General features: G+C 31.3%; 1 long non-coding RNA gene across 1 annotated transcript in view; it reads left to right on the top strand.

Annotated features, from left to right (window-relative positions):
* The first annotated feature begins 7,827 nt into the window (after window positions 1-7,827).
* Window positions 7,828-22,229, top strand: part of LOC134723424 (uncharacterized) — a 54,054-nt gene continuing 39,652 nt past the window's right edge. The window contains exons 1-2 of the long non-coding RNA XR_010108053.1: window positions 7,828-7,907; window positions 14,198-14,275. This is a non-coding gene — a long non-coding RNA (uncharacterized LOC134723424). The remainder of the gene's footprint in view (window positions 7,908-14,197; window positions 14,276-22,229) is intronic.

Raw genomic sequence — 22,229 nt, 5'->3', positions numbered from 1 at the left:
TTGTGATATAGTTTTCTGATTGCTTGAAAAGAAAAAAGATGTGGGAGACATTGATGGCATTTTGAAGATGTGAATTTAGCATAAAGAATGATTAGTGATCAGCATAAATCACCTAGGTTTAATTGTAAGATCACACAAACATATCAGATGAGGTTAACATGCTTAACGATTCAAGAAAATAACTATTTGCGCAAAAGGGAAGACTTATTGAGGATATTCCCTCAACTTGGTCTAGACTTTTCCAGCATGTAAAACGTGCAATAAACTAATGCAGGTGTTTAGGGGGGACGAGCTTGCTCTTATGCTACCCAGGCGCTAATGGATGGCGAAGGGACAAAGATGATCACTTTTAAATAACTCTTTCTAAGGCCTCATCATTTTGGCAGAAGCTTGTATATTGTGGATGTACTAGGGAATGCGGTTCAATGCAAAAGATTCTGTATCCTAAGCATCAGAAACAAAAGCCATACAATCTACAGTTTAAATGGACACGTACTACAACAAGTCAAGCATGACACGTACCTAGGCCTAAATATTTCGGAAGACCTTAAATGGATCACCCACATATTAAACGTGGCAAAGAAAGGAAATTCAATTCAACGCTAGACTTTCAAAGAAGAAACTTGTAATATTGCCTACAAGATTGCAAAAAAAATCCACCAGCTAACATTTCGCTCGTCAGATCAACGATGCAATATGGAGCCATAGTATGGGACCCATACACAGTAACAAACACAAATAAGCTAGAAGGGATACAACGTCAAGCGGCAAAATTCATCACCATCTATTACAGGTCAAGAGAGGACGGTTCTGTTTCCAATATGATTGCCCAACTGGAACTACAAGACTTCTTTACAATTGCAAGACGAACAAGCTAGAAGTTGATATTTATGTACAAAGTGGTTTAGGGGCTGATTCCCGCTATTGAACCAGACGAATTTCTCAAAAAGGCAAGTCCTAAGAGAAACATAACTGCCAAGAAGTTCGAAGAATACCACGCAACAAATATTGTGGAAAACAAGTTAGAATTATTCTAAGTGTTTTGACATTCCACTAAGCAAAACACCACAATACTCAAACTCATTCTTTGAAAAGACAGTAATCGCGTCGAATCAGCTACACGACATGGAGACTTAAAGCGGGCATCAAGTGTAGAGAGCGTCAAATCTGCTCTAACGTCTCGTCAAGAAATCTGCGCGCTCTCTCAAACTGTTATATTAAATCCAGAATGTGTTCATTTTTATTGAAATATTCTTTATAAAGCACAAAGGTGTCACTATTCACCTCAAAAACTAACAAAACCTTTGAATAGACTTATTCAGAAGAGATATAGTTACGATACTGTTGTTAGGTCATTAAAGATTGCATACTTTTGCGTTATTATTGATTCCCTTATAGGGTCTTTGCATCGGAACTAAACACATTTATCAAAAACCAGTTGTTGGTATGACACGGGTTATGTTCTTCTCTATGTTATGATGATATGATACTAAACCTCTAACGGGAAAGATTGTGCCTGATGTTCATAAGATGAAATCATAATCTTTCAGCCAGTTTAATTGAAGTCTAGAGCTGGCATGTCAGTTAACTGCTAGTAGTCTGTTGTTATTTATATATTATTGTCACTTTGTTTATTTTCTTTGGTTACATCTTCTGACATCAGACTCGGACTTCTCTTGAACTGAATTTTAATGTGCGTATTGTTATGCGTTTACTTTTTCTACATTGGCTAGACATATAGGGGGAGGGTTGAGATCTCACAAAGATGTTAAACTCCGCCGCATTTTTTGCGCCTGTCCCAAGTCAAGAGCCTCTGGCCTTTGTTAGTCTTGTACTACTTTAATTTTAGTTTCTTGTGTACAATTTGGAAATTAGTATGGCGTTCATTATCACTGAACTAGTATATATTTGTTTTGTGTCAGCTGAAGTACGCCTCCGGGTGCGAGAATTTCTCGCTACATTGAAGACCTGTTGGTGACCTTCTGTTGTTGTTTTTTCTATGGTCGGGTTTTTGACACATTCCCCATTTCCATTCTCAATTTTATATACAGATACAAATACAGAGGATGTCGCGGTCGTTCTTAATATGAAAAATCGGGTCATCCCTGCACTGCTTTGTTTGCTTAGTGTTTTAGTAATTTTATTTTGTTTTAATTAATCTATCTAAAACTCTTAACCAAAGATGTTGATTGAGGACTCATTCCTAAATCTACGCCATATTTGGTGGGATTTTTTTACCGGAAGTGTTATTTAAAAATTTAGATCAGAATAATTTAGTGGTTTTGAGGATAACTACAAACCAAAGATTAATGAAAAGCAACAAAACCCACAACAAAAGCATTTTCTTTTCATTAAAGTTGAATATTAAAATAAAAAATAGATATTTCTATGTCCGTCATTTTAGATATTACCTAAAGTAAGGTTTTTAAAGAGATATGTCTTCTACATTGTATCCACGAGAAGCATAAAAGAAAGGTTTGCTGCACAATGTAATGATAGTAGCAATACATTAAAACACATTTCATTTACCCTCCCTAAAAATAAGCTTATTCTAATAGTATGTGCGCCATGTTGGATTATACCGGAAGTAGGGTTTTTTGAAAACAATTAATCTCTATCATATATCCAAAGGTGTAGATAACAAAGGTTGGTACTTAATATTATGTCAGTAGCATGATAATAACACCTTTTCACATATTAGCCTTCGATATAGGGCTGATTTAAGTATGATAACCGCCATTTTTGATTTTACCGGAAGTGATGCATTTTTTGCAGATGTCTTCTTATCTGAAATGAATGAGTAATAGTTGAGGAAGGTCTATGTTAAGTGTCATGCTTGTAGCAGGATGTGTACAATTCGTCTGAAATATGCGTGTAGCCACCGCACTAATATCACTATTCCCAAGAATGCTGATGTTTTTGATGATATTTACAATGTATTGTGTATAGCCGTTCGTGTAAATCTGCCAAGCAGTGTTGATGCTATTGACAACGTTGAAGTCTACTTGATAGAGTCTGACGAGGGTCAGCGTTGCTCTTCGGGTCGCCAAGTTGGCATCGAAGATGATCTTCATTTTGTGTTTGTTGAGCCGTAGCTTCCGCTGGATTTCATTGTTGATGTCTTCAATGTCATAGTAACCTGTGCTCAGTGCGATGGAAAACCAGTTGGTACCATCGTCGGGAGAGTAGCAGAAGGAATTGTTACATGTATGCAAATTGTTAGGGGTGGAGTTATTGGTTTCCAGGTTCACCAATGCCATCTCGTAGGTCTTGGATTTATTGAGTTACAGTGGGGTTGAACCGAGTAAGGATTTGGCTATTGTTTCTAGAAACGATGAGGTTGGTGTTTTTATCAATTTGCTGCAACCATGTGTTATCGATTTATTTATGGTACACTATTGTCACATATTTTTGCTTCCACTCTTCGATACCGTCATACTTCTAAGTTGTTTAACTACCTTCGCCATGATTGCATATACTTCGGCAGGGCGGCTGGTTAAGAGAATAAAGGTAAGTTGAAGGAAAATTTTATCCATTTTTTTTTACCTTTTGTACACGACGTTCATTTTCTGACAATCTTCTTCATCACAAGTGCAAATAACTCGGTGTTTGCAGGTACTTTGTGTGAAACTGGCCCTTGAAGTCTACCGCCGGGTAGCGTTCTGCGATGAGAGTGACGTAGATAGTTCGCAACCGTCGAACTCGATTGCATTTTGAGTCCGATCGTACTTTCACTGGTCTGAAAGACTACGATGATGTATCTCGGTTTCTCCCGGCCGCCCTTGGTAGACAAACGCCAGTGGAACTGTAAGTTTTGGGTAACACGATCTTACTATTGATCTTGATGGTCTTGTTCAACCGCAGTTTTTCTTTTCCATCGGAAGGAAGCACGTGAGGAACAAACCAAGAGATCTTACTCAGGTTGATTTTCGCCACGTCGTTGACGGCAGCGGCAGGATGGCATTTTCGTCCGTGTCGCGGACGAGTGAGACAATTCGTGCTTGATCCATCGACAATCTTGTTGTAATCGTCTGCAAAGCCGAAAATGTGTCTCAGAGGTATGGTGAATGATAATGATCCTTTGTTGGCGGGTTGGTGATAATATACACATGACGTGCTGCAAACACTGTGTTTTCGGCCTCGGCTTCGGTAGATGGTTCTTTGTACCACAGCTTGTTGAGTCCTTGGTTCGTTTCTAATATTAAAAATCAGTTTTCAACATTCTGTTTTCAATTTTCAACAATGGTTTTCAAAATTCAACAGTCGTTTTCAACATTCAATTTTCATTTTCAACATTGAATTATCAATTTTCAACAATGGTTTTTCATAACTCAACATTCGTTTTTAAAATCGAATTTTCAACATTCAACCTTTGTTTCTTACATATAAAAATTAGTTTTCAACATTCTATTTTTAATTTTCTTCATTAGTTTTTAACATTCAACATCCGTATTGATATTTAATGTTCACATTAAACATTTGTTTTAATATTCTACATTCGTTTTCCACATTCGTTTCAAATTTTTAACAATTCCGTTTTTTTTACATTCGATTTTCAACATTCAATCTTATTTTCCAACATTTAAAATTAGTTTTTAACATTCTATTTTCAATTTTCAACAATGCTTTTAAAATGTCAGCATTCATTTCTTTCACAACCAATTTTCAACATTCAAACTTCGTTTCCAACATTTAAAAAGTAGTTTTCAACATTCAATTTTTAATTTTTTGACAAACGGTTCAATCTTCGTTTCCAACATTTTGAATTAGTTTTTAACATCAAATTTTCAATTTTCAACAATTGTTCTAAAATCTCAACATTTGTTTCCTTCACATCCAATTTTCAACATTAAATCTTCTTTTCCAAAATTTTAAATTATTTTTCAACATTCTATTTTCAATTTTCAACAATGGTTTTTAAAATAAAACATTCGTTTATTCTTCATCCAATTTACAACATTCAACCTTCGCTTCCAACATTTTCACTTAGTTTTAAACATTCCTTTTCAATTTTTTACAATGGTTTTCAAAATTCAACCTTTGTTCAACATTCAACATTTAAGAAATAATTCATGGAAGCCATAGATTATTGGAAATTTACACATGGCCTGGGCCTGGGCCGTGATATTTGAATTTTACCCTGAGCATTAGCGAGGGATATAATCAATGAATATCGCGGTATGTAAATTTCCAATAATCTATGGCTTCCATGAATTATTTCGAATCAAATAGGACAAATACGATCATTAAAATGACTGAAGCGAGGGTAAAATATGTTTCAATCTCAAAACCAACAATTGTCATGTTGCTTTATATGTTTTTTTCCCGTGAGATCCCAATCCGTCAAATCCAAAGTTCAATTTTCAACATTCAACCTTCGTTTCCAACATTTTCAATCAGTTTTTAAGATTGCTTTTCAATATTCAACAATGGTTTTCAAAATTCGACATTCGTTTTCAAATTCTAACATTCAAAACTAGTTTTGAACCTTCGATTTTCAATTTTCAAAAATGGTTTTCAAAACTCAACATTAACTTTCAATTAGGTTTCCAGTGTTAAAAAATAGTTTTCAACATTCAATAATGATTTTTAAAACTGAACATTCGTATTTTTTACATCCAATTTTCAACATTCAATCTTCGTTTCCAACATTTTTAATTAGTTTTCAACATTCTTTTTTCACATTTTCAACAATGGTTTTAAAATCTCAACATTCGTTTCCTTTACATCCAATTTTCAACCTTCGTTTCTAGAATTTAAAAATTAGTTTTCAACATTCAATTTTCAACTTTCAACAATGGTTTTCATAACTCAACATTCGTTTTAAACATCAAATTTTCAACATTCAACCTTCGTTTTCAACAATTTCAATTAGTTTTTAACATTCGTTTTCAATTTCCAACAATTGTTTTCAAAATTCAACATTTGTTACAACATTGAACATTCGATTTTCAATTCACAACAATGGTTTTCCAAATTCGACATTCGTTTTTAACATTCAACATTCGTTTCTAACATTCAAAATTAGTTTTGGTTTTCAATTTTTAAAAATGTTTTTTTAAAACTCAACATTATTGTTTTACATTTATTGATACATTTGGTTACTATACTGAATATAAAAATATTAATTTTCACGAACCATTAATTAAGGTCACGGAAATTCCAAAATATGGCATCAGTCAGGAGAGTTGTGCAGATAATGTGCAAATAATACACTGAACCCCCATCCAAATTATCTTTAGCTAAAAGTATTCATCATTATCTATTTTTTTTCTATAATTTCGATTAAAAAATTCAAAAACTGAGTTAAAATAGGTCGAATGCCCCAAATAAACATTGTCTGATTGGTCGAAGAACTGTGGAGTCGATGATAAGCATAGCAAGCCTCGATGTAAAGCACACGCTTCACATGAATAAGGAGAGTTTTACAAATAATGTGAATACACAGATCCTCCATCCTATTTATATTTTGCTGAAAATGATGCAGTGTTCATCATTTCTGTTTTGATTCTGCTAACAACATTCCATTTTTTCTTAAATGCCGATTAAAAATGTGGAACCCCCAATAAAAATAGATGGCCTCAATCATTTAAAAGTAACGCTAAAAATTCCGTTATAATAAACATGTTAAACCCTGAGTTCAACGGGTCGATAATAAACCGATTCACAAATCAAATCTCCTGTAATTCTTAGTAAAGTATGCGGGTAACGAAAATTTATACACACTTAATCATTAATATTTTACCAGGCTTTTGCATATTTACGGTTTTGTTTTTTTTAACTTTAGTCAAATTCAATTCTATACATTTTTTTTTACGTAAAGCTTATTATTTCGCGCCAATTTAACCAGCATCATCATAATCAACAACACAGTGAATCTTTGTGAAATTTCAGTTATATAGTTTATTAAATGGAGAAATTTTTTAGCATTACTTATAAATAATGTAAAGTTCTACTGATGTGCTTCTCTAGCCCTTTTTGACGGTCCGTGTTATCCCATTTTATCTCAATTTTATCTCCGATGACAGAAATGTCAACCGGACCTATTTGGAACCCCCAATAAAAATAGATGGCCTCAATCATTTAAAAGTAACGCTAAAAATTCCGTTATAATAAACATGTTAAACCCTGAGTTCAACGGGTCGATAATAAACCGATTCACAAATCAAATCTCCTGTAATTCTTAGTGAAGTATGCGGGTAACGAAAATTTATACACACTTAATCATTAATATTTTACCAGGCTTTTGCATATTTACGGTTTTGTTTTTTTAACTTTAGTCAAATTCAATTCTATACATTTTTTTACGTAAAGATTATCATTTCGCGCCAATTTAACCAGCATCATCATCATCAACAACAAAGTGAATCTTTGTGAAATTTCAGTTATATAGTTTATTAAATGGAGAATTTTTTTAGCATTACTTATAAATAATGTAAAGTTCTACTGATGTGCTTCTCTAGCCCTTTTTGACGGTCCGTGTTATCCCATTTTATCTCAATTTTATCTCCGATGACAGAAATGTCAACCGGACCTATTCGTGTCAAAAGTGAAAATCGCATCTCTTTTAATTTCTTCTTAAACTGTACATGCATTATTTCTGTATTATTTGATAACCATTCACATTCACGTTGCATGTTTGCATGACAATGGTTATGTAATAGTAATGGGTAAGGGCGATGCAACATGTGAGGTCAGTCTGCGATCACATGACATTATTATTTGTAAACAAACATGCTCCCCGTGTAACACGTGTCTTGAATTATCCTTTCAAAGTGTTAAGAATCTTGCAATCACTATTTTATGATATATTCCTTTTTGTTTTTTAGGTTTGCATATCAGTAGTCAAAGTGAATTAGACATACTTCTGAGACAGAGTTGTGTGTGTTTTTTTATAGAATTAGAAGGTAAGTCTACATTAGTCATTATTTAACTTTAGTCTAAAAAGATGACTCAACTTTCCATTTATATTTAAATGCTCCCCTTGAACATTATTTGGCCCCTTCCCTGTCATTTCCCTTTAAATTTGCTCAAAAGTCATACTTTTAAGTTCATTTGACACCGATAAATAGAAGTTCCTTCATAAGGAAGTAATATTCTGGAAAATTATTTCCACAGGAATAAATATTACAGTAAATGTTCCTAACGGAATAAATGGTATAGGATATTTGTTCCAACAGGTACAGGTATTATGACATTGTTTATAACAAAGTTTCTAGTGGAACTTCTGTTAGGTGGAACAAATATCCGTTGACACATTAACAGTAACGGCCGATTGTGATTTTACCATCTTAAGTGCAATTTTCATATTGAACAAATTTTACCATTCAATATGAGTTCCCATGTATAAATTTCTGAAAATAATCAATTGTTCACATTAACATCCATTTTTTCTATAATTCCAATTCAAATATGAGAAACCCCGCTATAAAAAAAGATAGTATCAATGGTAAAAGCAAGGTTAAAAAATTCCGTATATGTTAACATCTTGAACTTTGACCGATTCTCAATTAGAGATATCCTTGCGCTCAAATGTAATCCTTAAGTAAACAGGCAACTTCGTTTACAGAAATAAATACACACTTTATCAGTAATATCATTGTCATGTTTCTGCATATTCACTTTTTTTTATGTAAAATTTAATTCTATACAAATTTTATTACGTAAAGCAAGCAACCAGCTTCATCGCCATCATCAAAATTATTTATCGTTATCATTGTGAAATTTCACTTACATAGCTTTTTTTTTAATATAAGTATGGCTTTTTAATTATAAGGTTCTCGAAGTGTACTTCTCAAGACATTTTTGACGGACAGTTCAATCCTATATTTATCTCAATAATATCCCAGGTGACAGAAATGTCAACGCGACCTATTCATGTCAAAATCTCGAGATTCCGCCAATTAGCGCACACCTCGATTGACTGCAATAGGGTTCAGCGGATCCATGTACACTTCCTAACATTACGATCAGCTCAGAGTCTGAATTGACCAGTTTTTGTGCTCGACCAGTAAAATTGAGCACACATGTATTGTTGTAAAATTTTAAAAATTACAGTCATCTTGGTAAAAAAAAAGCTAGGATTTGCAATTCGGACAAAATAGAGATAGTACACTTTATTTTTTTAATAACTTTTTCAAATCAACTTGGATTTTCATTAAACTATGCTGATATCTTAGATATATACCAACTTACTGAATCCCGTTTCATTTACTTTTTTGTTGTATTGCTGTAAATTTAAGAATTAAAGTCATCTTTGTAATAAAAAAAGCTGGGATTTGCAATTTGGACAAAAAAGAGATAGTACACTTTAATTTTTTTCATAACTTTTTCAAATCAACTTGGATTTTCATCGAACTAAGCAGCTATCTTAGATATATACTGAATCCCATTTCATTTACTTTTTTTGTTGTATTGCTGTAAAATTTAAGAATTCAGGTCATCTTGGTAAAAAAAGAATTTGCAGTTCAAACAAAATAGAGATACAGTGTAGTACAGTTTAAATTTTTTAATAACTTTTTCAAATCAATTGGATTTTCTTGAAAACATGCAGCTATCTTATCATATGTTTTCATATGTCATTTGTACTTTGCATGCCTTTTCAAATGAAATTGAGACGACAGAATGCATTCTAAATAGCACAATAACCGATGAAAAGAGGCCACCTATGTCAACCAAAATTTTTGCAGCCACGTCAAAATGTGTGAGGACACATTTAAAATTAGTTTTCAACATTCAATTTACAATTTTGGACAATGGTTTTTAAGACTCAAAATTCGTTTTTAACATCAAATTTTCAACATTCAACCTTCGTTTCCAACATTTTCGATTAGAATCCGTTTTCAATTTTCAACAATGGTTTTCAAAATTTAACATTTGTTTCTTTTACATCCAATTTTCAACATTCGACCTTTATTTCAATCATTTAAAATTAGTTTTCTATCTAAATTTCAACAATGGTTTTCATAATTCATCATTCGTTTCTTACATCCAATTTTCAACATTCACTTCGTTTCCAACATTTTAAATAAGTTTTCAACATTCGTTTCAAATTTCAACCAAGGTTTCAAACTTCAACATTCGTTTCAACATTTAATTTTGGACAGGGGTTATTTCATGTGTGAAACAAAATGTCGTGGTTTTTTTTTCTCTCCTACAAAGAATTATTTACTGAATATGAAGTGAACTTAAAGTGATAGAATATGACATTTTAGAAAAGGAAATTATTCTTTATGAATTCAAAAAGAGAAAAGAAAGGAAAAAATTAAGTACACAGAATGTGAATGATGAGAAACCAAACAAAAAGGCAGTGACTTATACTCAAAAGTCCTGTTCAAACAAAGTTAAGAGAAATGTAAACAAAAACAAATCAAATGAAGACTTGACCAATATTCTACGGTACCCCAGTAACTCAAAATAGGCAACAATTTGAACCTTACTCAATGACGCAACCAGTCCAGAATTCAAATTTTACACAACAGTCTCCAAATTTCCCGGCCGTTGCTTTTTACACCTGTACTCTACAGAATATAAACTCTGTGATGCAGCCAATGGTGAATCTTTATTTAGACACAAATTGTAAACTAGACGATCTTACTCAAAACGTTAATATGATATTTGACAAAATGAACACTTGATAAACTTTCAAACAAGATTTCTACATTTGACAGAGCAGTCTATAATTTATTCAAAACTGTAGAAAAAGTGTTCAAAAGAGTTGATGATGTTGAGCAGGGTATGAATTTCATAAATGAAAAATTTGAAGATGCAAAAAAGGATGTGTCAGATGTCAAGGTGCATAGGCGGGAATTCGAGAAGATGTCGCGAACGATGCCATATTTCGCTTACAAAAAGATCTCGATGAACAAAACACATTTGACTTACAAACGAGATCAATGCGAGAAAATTTAATTTTTACCGATAAGTTTAAAGACCACTGAAAAAGTTCTCGAGAAATTTATGACTGAACAATTAAAATTATGTCGAATATCTAAATACGACCGCGCCCACCGTTTTGGTAATTCATGACAAAACCAATAGTTTGCAGATTCCGAAATTTTTAAGTAAGAAAGGTAGCAAGGGAATTGAGGGACACTCACTTCGGTATCAGTGAGCAATTTCCTATAGAAGTTAACGATAAGCGCAAAGAACTTTGGCCACACTTTCAAGAAGAATGGTTTTCAAAATTCAACATTTGTTTTAACATTCAACATTTAAGAAATAATTCATGGAAGCCATAGATTATTGGAAATTTACACATGGCCTGGGCCTTGATATTCGAATTTTACCCTGAGCGTTAGCGAGGGATAAAATCAATGAATATCACGGCCCAGGCCATGTGTAAATTTCCAATAATCTATGGCTTCCAAGAATTATTTCGAATCTAATAGGACAAATACGATCAATAAAATTTTTCCCGTGAGATCCAAATCCGTCAAATCCAAAGTTGACATTTTGTAACCAATGAGCCGCCATGTTGACTTGCTGAAATCAGTACATATGCGAATAATGCAATATAATAGAAAATCAAACATAACCTACCTTGATAATCAATTTTAATACAATAGTTAACAACATGTCAATAGTAACGTAACAGAAAACGATCAACTTTAAAGTTTTCATTTGTATGACGTCATGTTCTGAAATGCGCCAAAAACAAATAGACTTTCGCGGAATTTTATTTTATTTTTATTTTGTTGGTTTCTCCGTGCATTACTTCTATTATTATGCATCCGAATAAGAATAAAGGTGATTTCTGAATTGCAATTTTTAAAACAAATAAATTGACAAAGGGTTTGCCAATAGGTTTGAGTACATGTGGATTTACGTGGGAAGTATATTGTAACAGCCATTATTATGTACACCACGGGGTCTGCCCTAAGTATAGATATATATTGAGAATTTTATCACAGTGTTGTTTACAAAGCAACGTCATTTAGAATCGATTTTCAATTTTCAACAATGGTTTTCAAATCTCAACCTTTGTTTCTTTTACATCCAATTTTCAACATTCGATCTTCGTTTCCAACATTTTGAATTAGGTTTCAACATTGTATTTTCAATTTCCAACAATGGTTTTAAAATCTCAACATTCGTTTCCTTTACATCCAATTTTCAATATTCAATCGTTTCCAAAATTTAAAATTAGTTTTCAACATTCTATTTTCAATTTTCAACAATGGTTTTTAAAACTAAACATTCGTTTCTTTTAAATCCAATTTTCAACATTCAACCTTCGTTTCCAACATTTTCAATAAGTTTTTAAGATTCCTTTTCAATTTTCAACAATGGTTTTCAAAATTCGACATTCGTTTTCAAATTTCAACATTCGTTTCTAACATTCAAAACTAGTTTTGAACCTTCGATTTTCAATTTTCAAAACTCAACATTAACATTCAATTTGGTTTCCAGTGTTAAAAAATAGTTTTCAACATTCAATAATGATTTTTAAAACTGAACATTCGTATTTTTACATCCAATTTTCAACATTCAATCTTCGTTTCCAACATTTTTAATTAGTCTTCAACATTCTTTTTTCAATTTTCAATGGTTTTAAAATCTCAACATTCGTTTCCTTTACACCCAATTTTCAACCTTCGTTTCTAAAATTTAAAATTAGTTTTCATCATTCAATTTTCAACTTTCAACAATGGTTTTCATAACCCAACATTCGTTTTAAACATCAAATTTTCAACATTCAACCTTCGTTTTCAACAATTTCAATTAGTTTTTAACATTCGTTTTCAATTTCCAACAATGGTTTTCAAAATTCAACATTTGTTACAACATTCAACATTCGATTTTCAATTCACAACAATGGTTTTCCAAATTCGACATTCGTTTTTAACATTCAACATTCGTTTCTAACATTCAAAATTAGTTTTGAACCTTCGGTTTTCAATTTTTAAAAATGTTTTTAAAACTCAACATTATTTTTTTACATTTATTGATACATTTGGTTACTATACTGAATATAAAAATATTAATTTTCACGAACCATTAATTAAGGTCACGGAAATTCCAAAATATGGCATCAGTCAGGAGAGTTGTGCAGATAATGTGCAAATAATACACAGAACCCCCATCCAAATTATCTTTAGCTAAAAGTATTCATCATTATCTATTTTATATATACTTACAACATTCCATTTTTTCTATAATTTCGATTAAAAAATTCAAAAACTGAGTTAAAATAGGTCGAATGCCCCAAATAAACATTGTCTGATAGGTTGAAGAACTGTGGAGTCGATGATAAGCATAGCAAGCCTCGATGTAAAGCACACGCTTCACATGAATAAGGAGAGTTTTACAAAAAATGTGAATACACAGATCCTCCATCCTATTTATATTTTGCTGAAAATGATGCAGTGTTCATCATTTCTGTTTTGATTCTGCTAACAACATTCCATTTTTTCTTAAATGCCGATTAAAAAATGTGGAACCCCCAATAAAAATAGATGGCCTCAATCAGTTAAAAGTAACGCTAAAAATTCCGTTATAATAAACATGTTAAACCCTGAGTTCAACGGGTCGATAATAAACCGATTCACAAATCAAATCTCCTGTAATTCTTAGTGACGTATGCGGGTAACGAAAATTTATACACACTTAATCATTAATATTTTACCAGGCTTTTGCATATTTACGTTTTTTTTTTTTAACTTCAATTCTATACATTTTTTTTACGTAAAGCTTATCAATTCGCGCCAATTTAACCAGCATCATCATCATCATCAACAACAAAGTGAATCTTTGTGAAATTTCAGTTATATAGTTTATTAAATGGAGAATTTTTTTAGCATTACTTATAAATAATGTAAAGTTCTACTGATGTGCTTCTCTAGCCCTTTTTGCAGTCCGTGTTATCTCAATTTTATCTCCGATGACAGAAATGTCAACCGGACCTATTCGTGTCAAAAGTGAAAATCGCATCTCTTTTAATTTCTTCTTAAACTGTACATGCATTATTTCTGTATTATTTGATAACCATTCACATTCACGTTGCATGTTTGCATGACAATGGTTATGTAATATAGTAATGGGTAAGGGCGATGCAACATGTGAGGTCAGTCTGCGATCACGTGACATTATTATTTGTAAACAAACGGGGCGTTTAACACGTGTCTTGAATTATCCTTTCAAAGTGTTAAGAATCTTGCAATCACTATTTTATGATATATTTCTTTTTGTTTTTTAGGTTTGAATATCAGTAGTCAAAGTGAATTAGACATACTTCTGAGACAGAGTTGTGTGTGATTTTTTATAGAATTAGAAGGTAAGTCTACATTAGTCATTATTTAACTTAAGTCTAAAAAGATGACTCAACTTTCCATTTATATTTAAATGCTCCCCTTGAACACTATTTGGCCCCTTTCCTGTCATTTCCCTTTAAATTTGCTCAAAAGTCATACTTTTAAGTCCATTTGACACCGATAAATAGAAGTTCCTTCATAAGGAAGTAATATTCTGGAAAATTATTTCCACAGGAATAAATATTACAGTAAATGTTCCTAACGGAATAAATGGTATAGGATATTTGTTCCAACAGGTACAGGTATTATGACATTGTTTATAACAAAGTTTCCAGTAGGAACTTCTGTTAGGTGGAACAAATATCCGTTGACACATTTTAACGGCTGATTGTGATTTTACCATCTTAACTGCAATTTTCATATTGAACACATTTGACCATTCAATATGAGTTCCCATGTATGAATTTCTGAAAATAATCAATTGTTCACATTATTTGATTCTGATAACATCCATTTTTTCTAAAATTCCAATTCAAATATGAGGAACCCCGCTATAAAAATAGATAGTATCAATGGTAAAAGCAAGGTTAAAAATTTCCGTATCAATTCTCAATTAGGGATATCCTTGCGCTCAAATGTAATCCTTAAGTAAACAGGCATTACAGAAATAAATACACAATTTATCAGTAATATCATTGTCATGTTTCTGCATATTCACTTTTTTTATGTAAAATTTAATTCTATACAAATTTTATTACGTAAAACAAGCAACCAGCTTCATCGCCATCATAAAAATTATTTATCGTTATCATTGTGAAATTTCACTTACATAGCTTTTTTTTTAATATAGAGTGGTTTTGGTAAGTATGGCTTTTTTATTATAAGGTTCTCGAAGTGTACTTCTCAAGACATTTTTTGACGGACAGTTCAATCCTATATTTATCTCAATAATATCCCATGTGACAGAAATGTCAACGCGACCTATTCATGTCAAAATCTCGAGATTCCGCCATTTAGCGCACACCTCGATTGACTGCAAAAGGGTTCAGCGGATCCATGTACACTTCCTAACATTACGAACAGCTCAGAGTCTGAATTGACCAGTTTTTGTGCTCGACCAGTAAAATTGAGCACACATGTATGTATTGTTGTAAAATTTTAAAAATATTACAGTCATCTTGCTAAAAAAAAGCTAGGATTTGCAATTCGGATAAAATAGTACACTTTATTTTTTTAATAACTTTTTCAAATCAACTTGGATTTTCATTAAACTATGCTGATATCTTAGATATATACCAACTTACTGAATCCCGTTTCATTTACTTTTTTGTTGTATTGCTGTAAATTTAAGAATTTAAGTCATCTTGGTAAAAAAAAAGCTGGGATTTGCAATTCGGACAAAATAGAGATAGTATACTTTAATTTTTTTTAATAACTTTTTCAAATCAACTTGGATTTACATCAAACTATGCAGCTATCTTAGATATATATCAAGCTTACTGAATCCCATTTCATTTACATTTTTGTTGTATAATATTGCTGTAAAATTTAAGAATTAAAGTCATCTTTGTAAAAAAAAAAGCTGGGATTTGCAATTTGGACAAAATAGAGATAGTACACTTTAATTTTTTTCATAAATTTTTCAAATCAACTTGGATTTTCATCAAACTAAGCAGCTATCTTAGATATATACTGAATCCCATTTCATTTACTTTTTTTGTTGTATTGCTGTAAAATTTAAGAATTCAGGTCATCTTGGTAAAAAAAGCTAGAATTTGCAGTTCAAACAAAATAGAGATACAATGTAGTACAGTTTAAATTTTTTAATAACTTTTTCAAATCAATTGGATTTTTTTTGAAAACATGCAGCTATCTTATCATATGTTTTCATATGTCATTTGAATTTGTACTTTGCATGCCTTTTCAAATGAAATTGAGACGCCAGAATGCATTCTAAATAGCACAATAACCGATGAAAAGAGGCCACATATGTCAACCAAAATTTTTGCAGCCACGTCAAAATGTGTGAGGACACATTTAAAATTAGTTTTCAACATTCAATTTACAATTTTGGACAATGGTTTTTAAGACTCAACATTCGTTTTTAACATCAAATTTTCAACATTCAACCTTCGTTTCCAACATTTTCGATTAGAATCCGTTTTCAATTTTCAACAATGGTTTTCAAAATTTAACATTTGTTTCTTTTACATCCAATTTTCAACATTCGACCTTTATTTCAATCATTTAAAATTAGTTTTCTATCTAAATTTCAACAATGGTTTTCATAATTCATCATTCGTTTCTTACATCCAATTTTCAACATTCACTTCGTTTCCAACATTTTAAATAAGTTTTCAACATTCGTTTCAAATTTCAACCAAGGTTTCAAACTTCAACATTCGTTTCAACATTTAATTTTGGACAGGGGTTATTTCATGTGTGAAACAAAATGTCGTGGTTTTTTTTTCTCTCCTACAAAGAATTATTTACTGAATATGAAGTGAACTTAAAGTGATAGAATATGACATTTTAGAAAAGGAAATTATTCTTTATGAATTCAAAAAGAGAAAAGAAAGGAAAAAATTAAGTACACAGAATGTGAATGATGAGAAACCAAACAAAAAGGCAGTGACTTATACTCAAAAGTCCTGTTCAAACAAAGTTAAGAGAAATGTAAACAAAAACAAATCAAATGAAGACTTTTCCAATACTGTATGTCATCTTCTACGGTACCCCAGTAACTCAAAATAGGCAACAATTTGAACCTTACTCAATGACGCAACCAGTCCAGAATTCAAATTTTACACAACAGTCTCCAAATTTCCCGGCCGTTGCTTTTTACACCTGTACTCTACAGAATATAAACTCTGTGATGCAGCCAATGGTGAATCTTTATTTAGACACAAATTGTAAACTAGACGATCTTACTCAAAACGTTAATATGATATTTGACAAAATGAACACTTGATAAACTTTCAAACAAGATTTCTACATTTGACAGAGCAGTCTATAATTTATTCAAAACTGTAGAAAAAGTGTTCAAAAGAGTTGATGATGTTGAGCAGGGTATGAATTTCATAAATGAAAAATTTGAAGATGCAAAAAAGGATGTGTCAGATGTCAAGGTGCATAGGCGGGAATTCGAGAAGATGTCGCGAACGATGCCATATTTCGCTTACAAAAAGATCTCGATGAACAAAACACATTTGACTTACAAACGAGATCAATGCGAGAAAATTTAATTTTTACCGATAAGTTTAAAGACCACTGAAAAAGTTCTCGAGAAATTTATGACTGAACAATTAAAATTATGTCGAATATCTAAATACGACCGCGCCCACCGTTTTGGTAATTCATGACAAAACCAATAGTTTGCAGATTCCGAAATTTTTAAGTAAGAAAGGTAGCAAGGGAATTGAGGGACACTCACTTCGGTATCAGTGAGCAATTTCCTATAGAAGTTAACGATAAGCGCAAAGAACTTTGGCCACACGTTCAAGAAGGCCGTAGACAACGGAAAAGGCATTTTTAAAACGGGACCGCCTATTCATCGAAGGAGTTGAATATTGCCCATCCAAAAATATGAAGAGAAGAGAGATGATGATGTACCTCAACGACAGTACAACAAACAAGGTGCCCGACCAAAAAAGTTAAACGACCCCGGACGACGACAAAGGCGCAGTTCACCGCATTAGGAATAGAACACAAAACCGTTATTTCAGACGAATTATTTGACACTTGTGACTTTCAAACAAATTGTAATAGTTTTTCTGTAGATAAACCCTCTAGCAATTGTATTAAACTATTTATTATCCTTAAGGGGGCTCCTGGGTATAAATCAAATTTTTTTTCTAATATAGGATTTCGCTATATCTTTTTATAAATAAACTTTATCATATACTTAAAAGAAAAATTAAATAAAAAATTGGGGTCACCGTTCATTTAAGCTCACAATCTGCCTCCGGAAGAAGCATACATTTTTGTTAATGTCCTTTTTTTCTGTTGAACTAATAGGCGAAATTGAGGTAATTTCGAAATAAAAAAATAACCTAATATAAGAAATCGCTTAAATTTTACAATCATTTAGTTTATTTACAGCTTATTTGAAAACAATAATAAAAAATAGAGGTCACCGATGACTTAAAAAAGATATTTCAAATTTAATGACAAAAAATGGCATTTTTGCACCAAAGGGAGATAATTTGGAGCTTTTTCAATGATATAAACATTTTAAAAGTCATCTGAGGTTGAACCGAATCGATTTTTTGGGTTGATTTTTGTACAATATCATAAAGTAATAACTAATAGTGTAATAAATAAAATATGTAATGAAAAAATAAAGGTTTAATTTTTTCCTGAAATGTTTGTACCCATGAGAGCCACCTTAAATGTTTGTGGTATAAAAAAACGAATTGAAATCACTGCTGAACACCTATGATATTGTCTGTTTTACAGAAACTAAATTAGATGATTGTGATGTTATAAACTGTGACGAATTTATTTTTAGTTTATAATAGTATAGTTTTTATAATAAACATAAAATTACAAGCCATTACCCTGAAGGCTACCGGAAGTGCTTGAATAAATGTATTAAAACTTTTGATACCGAATGCAAATTTGTGTATTGGTTTTCTGTTGACAAAAAAGTTTTTGATCTTGATGTATTTGGCATTGTTTACATACCACCTGTTAAGAGGCAATGTCAGAGAGCACCAGGCAGGGCTGTTCAACTAAAAATAAATAATTTGGTCAAACATATATTTTACCCTTTCAGTATAATAATATACTGACTGGGAATATATAATTTTTTTTAAACATTTTGTGAATTTGACATTTTTTTTAATGAAATTAAATATAAGCGCTCAAACTGCTATTTTCCATTGAAATGTATAGGGAAAAGGCCAGTTTCTAACCGATTTCAATTATCAACCATTGAAGAAAAACAACACTTATGACTAAACTACCTATATTGGAAGTCTAGTACTATGTTGGTGTAAAAAATAATGAAAGTAAAATTATTGTTATCTTTTTGATTTAAAAAAAAAAATAAGGTGAAAAAATGCTAAAATAAGGAAAATTGAGAAAAGCCAGTCTCTAACCGTTTTCAATTATCCATCATCGGAGGAAAACAACACTTATACTAAACTACCTACATGGAAGGTTAGTACTATGTTGATGTAAAAAATAATAAAAATAAAATTTTTGGGATCTTTTTGTTTTTTTTCCAAAATATAAGGTAAACAAATGCTAAAATAAGGAAAATTGAAAAAAGCCAGTTTCTAACCGTTTTCAATTATCCATCATTGGAGAAAAACAACACTTATGATTAAACTACCTATATGGAAGTCTAGTACTATGTTGGTGTAAAAAATAATAAAAATAAAATTTTTGGTATCTTTTTGATTTTTCAAAAAATAAGGTAAAAAACTGCTTAAATAAGGAAAATTGAGAAAAAGCTAGTTTTCAACCGTTTTTAATTTTTCATCACCAGAGGAAAACACCACTTATGACTAAACTACCTTCTAGTACTAAGTCTAGTACTATGTTGGTGTAAAACATAATGGAAATAAAACTTTTGGTTATCTTTTGTTGTCTTTTCGCCACTTTGTTTATTTGGTGGCCATAGCAACCATAAAATGCACACTATACATTTTCTTGTCATTTTTGTACAAATTTTTACCATGAAAGAACGGAAGATGCAAGAAAATTCACATTGAATTGGCATGTAGAGATCATAAGATACCTACAATACAATTTTTGCTATACTTCGTCCTTTGACCTCAAAGTATAAAGATCATTTTTGTTTACACTTTTGTGTCGGGAGCATGATTTGTTTGCCCTGTAACAAAATCTTTTGATATTTGGCAATGTGTTGTGTTCCATGAACCATCATCCCCAAATTTATCCCAACCTTCCTTTTGGGGTATTGAACATTCTTACTAAATTTCATAGAAATCCATTCATTAAAACAAAATGTATTGTACGGAAACCAATGTGTCAGACAACAACGATGACGACATAAAATACCATTATACCATCCCAAAAATTGTTTGCGGTCGTATAAAAACTTATTAGATCCTCATTTCTTAACCATATATATTCTGAACTCCCAACTGGCATGACCATCATGACCATAGAACATGTCCATCTATTTTTTGTCCATCTATTTTTTTTATTTTTTTTGGGGGGGGGGGGGGGGGGAGGATTTCAAATCATTTTTCCAAGGTCAACTTTAGTTACCTATATATAGAGGAAGGATGCCATATAAATACACATGCTTTCTTCAAAACCTTTGGAAATAAAAGCATTGTTTATCTTCATCACTTGGTTTGTATAAAAGTCAGAATAAGACAACAGAGAATTATTCCCATGTACATGTAGTCATGAAATTGGCAATCATATCACATCTCCTTTTTTAAAAAGACGGATAACTTGGCCTGATTAAATGTGACATATACTTAGCTATAACAATTGTTTGGCACATGTGTGCAGCACAACATATCTTGTTGATTCAATCGATACATTTTGATCAAGATTCAAATGCATGTACTGCACAAAACTAAACATAACAAGGGCATACCACAATGATACTTTATATGAAAGTTTTTTTTTTTGTACCCGGCACATATTTCTAAATAGCACTGAAATATTAACACAATTAATTTGAAAAATACAATTTTTGACTTTTAATAATTTGGAATATATTTTTTCAAGGTCAACACAGATACATCTTTTTTTAATCATATACATGATTAACATAAATGACAAATATAAATATTTGACACATGAAACATAATTAATATCTAAATAGTTTCAGAAAAAAATGAAATATTCTTTTAGACATCCAGTAATATTTTAAAAGATAAAGATCCATAAACAATAAAGTTGATAGACTTGAAATTGTCCTCTATCAAAATTGTCATTTCAACATTGATGTCTCTTATTTTCTGAAGAAACTGCCGAAATAAGTCTAAATATACATAAAAAAACTTAGTGTTAATGCTGATAAAAAAGGTATTCAAATGTTCTGTTGGTCACTTTGATGGTCCAAAACTGGTTACAGTTTCATGTGTGTTTTTCTTTTAGCTCAGTCACCTGAAAAAAACGTGGAAGTGGAAAATGCGGAAGTAAAAAATGGGTGTATTATAACTAATATCTCTGGAACCGTTAAAGCTAGATAATAAAACTGATTTTGAAAGCTAATATAATAGTCTATAAGATAAAATTGAAATAATATAAATTTGAATATGCCTTTTTACCGAAAAGTTGACCGGAAGTCTTTCTTAGTGTTTTGAACATTAAAACTTAAATTCCCGAAAAACCATATACACCCGGTCAAAATCTGTAAATTGATTCTTAAAGACAATTTAATGACAAATAATATGATATAAAGAAAAATGTGAATACATTACGTAAAAAGGGTAAATGTTGACCGGAAGTCCTCCTTGTATAGAAATGATTAAGTCAAATTTTCAACTTTGAACTTAAATTCACAAAAAAATAAAGAGTCCGATTTGACCATGAAGAACATGATTCTGAAAGACAATTTAATTGCAAATAATATTATATAAAGAAATATATGAATACATGACGTTAAAAGGGTAAAAAATTGAACAATTTAATAACAAATAATATGGCATACAGAAAAATATTGTAAAAAGGGTAAAAAGTTGACCGGAAGTCACCCTTGTATATAAATGATATAAATGTTCCACTGTGAACTAAAATTCATAAAAACATAAAAAGCACGGTCAAAATCAAGAAATTGATTCTGAAAGTCAATTTAATGGCAAATAATATGATATAATATATATATATATATATATCAAACGAAAAAACTTGACCTGTAGCCTATCTTGTGTATAAATGATAAGAAGTCAAAATTTCAACTTTTCACTTAAATTCACGAAATTTTTAATATAGCCTAGTCAAAATCCTTACATGAAAATTTCTTGACATAGTATGGATAAATAA

This window comes from Mytilus trossulus, chromosome 6 (genome assembly GCF_036588685.1).
Source record: "Mytilus trossulus isolate FHL-02 chromosome 6, PNRI_Mtr1.1.1.hap1, whole genome shotgun sequence".
Lineage (NCBI taxonomy): Eukaryota > Metazoa > Mollusca > Bivalvia > Mytilida > Mytilidae > Mytilus > Mytilus trossulus.
Note: the sequence above shows the minus strand (reverse complement) of the source record. Positions and strands in the feature narration are given on the sequence as shown.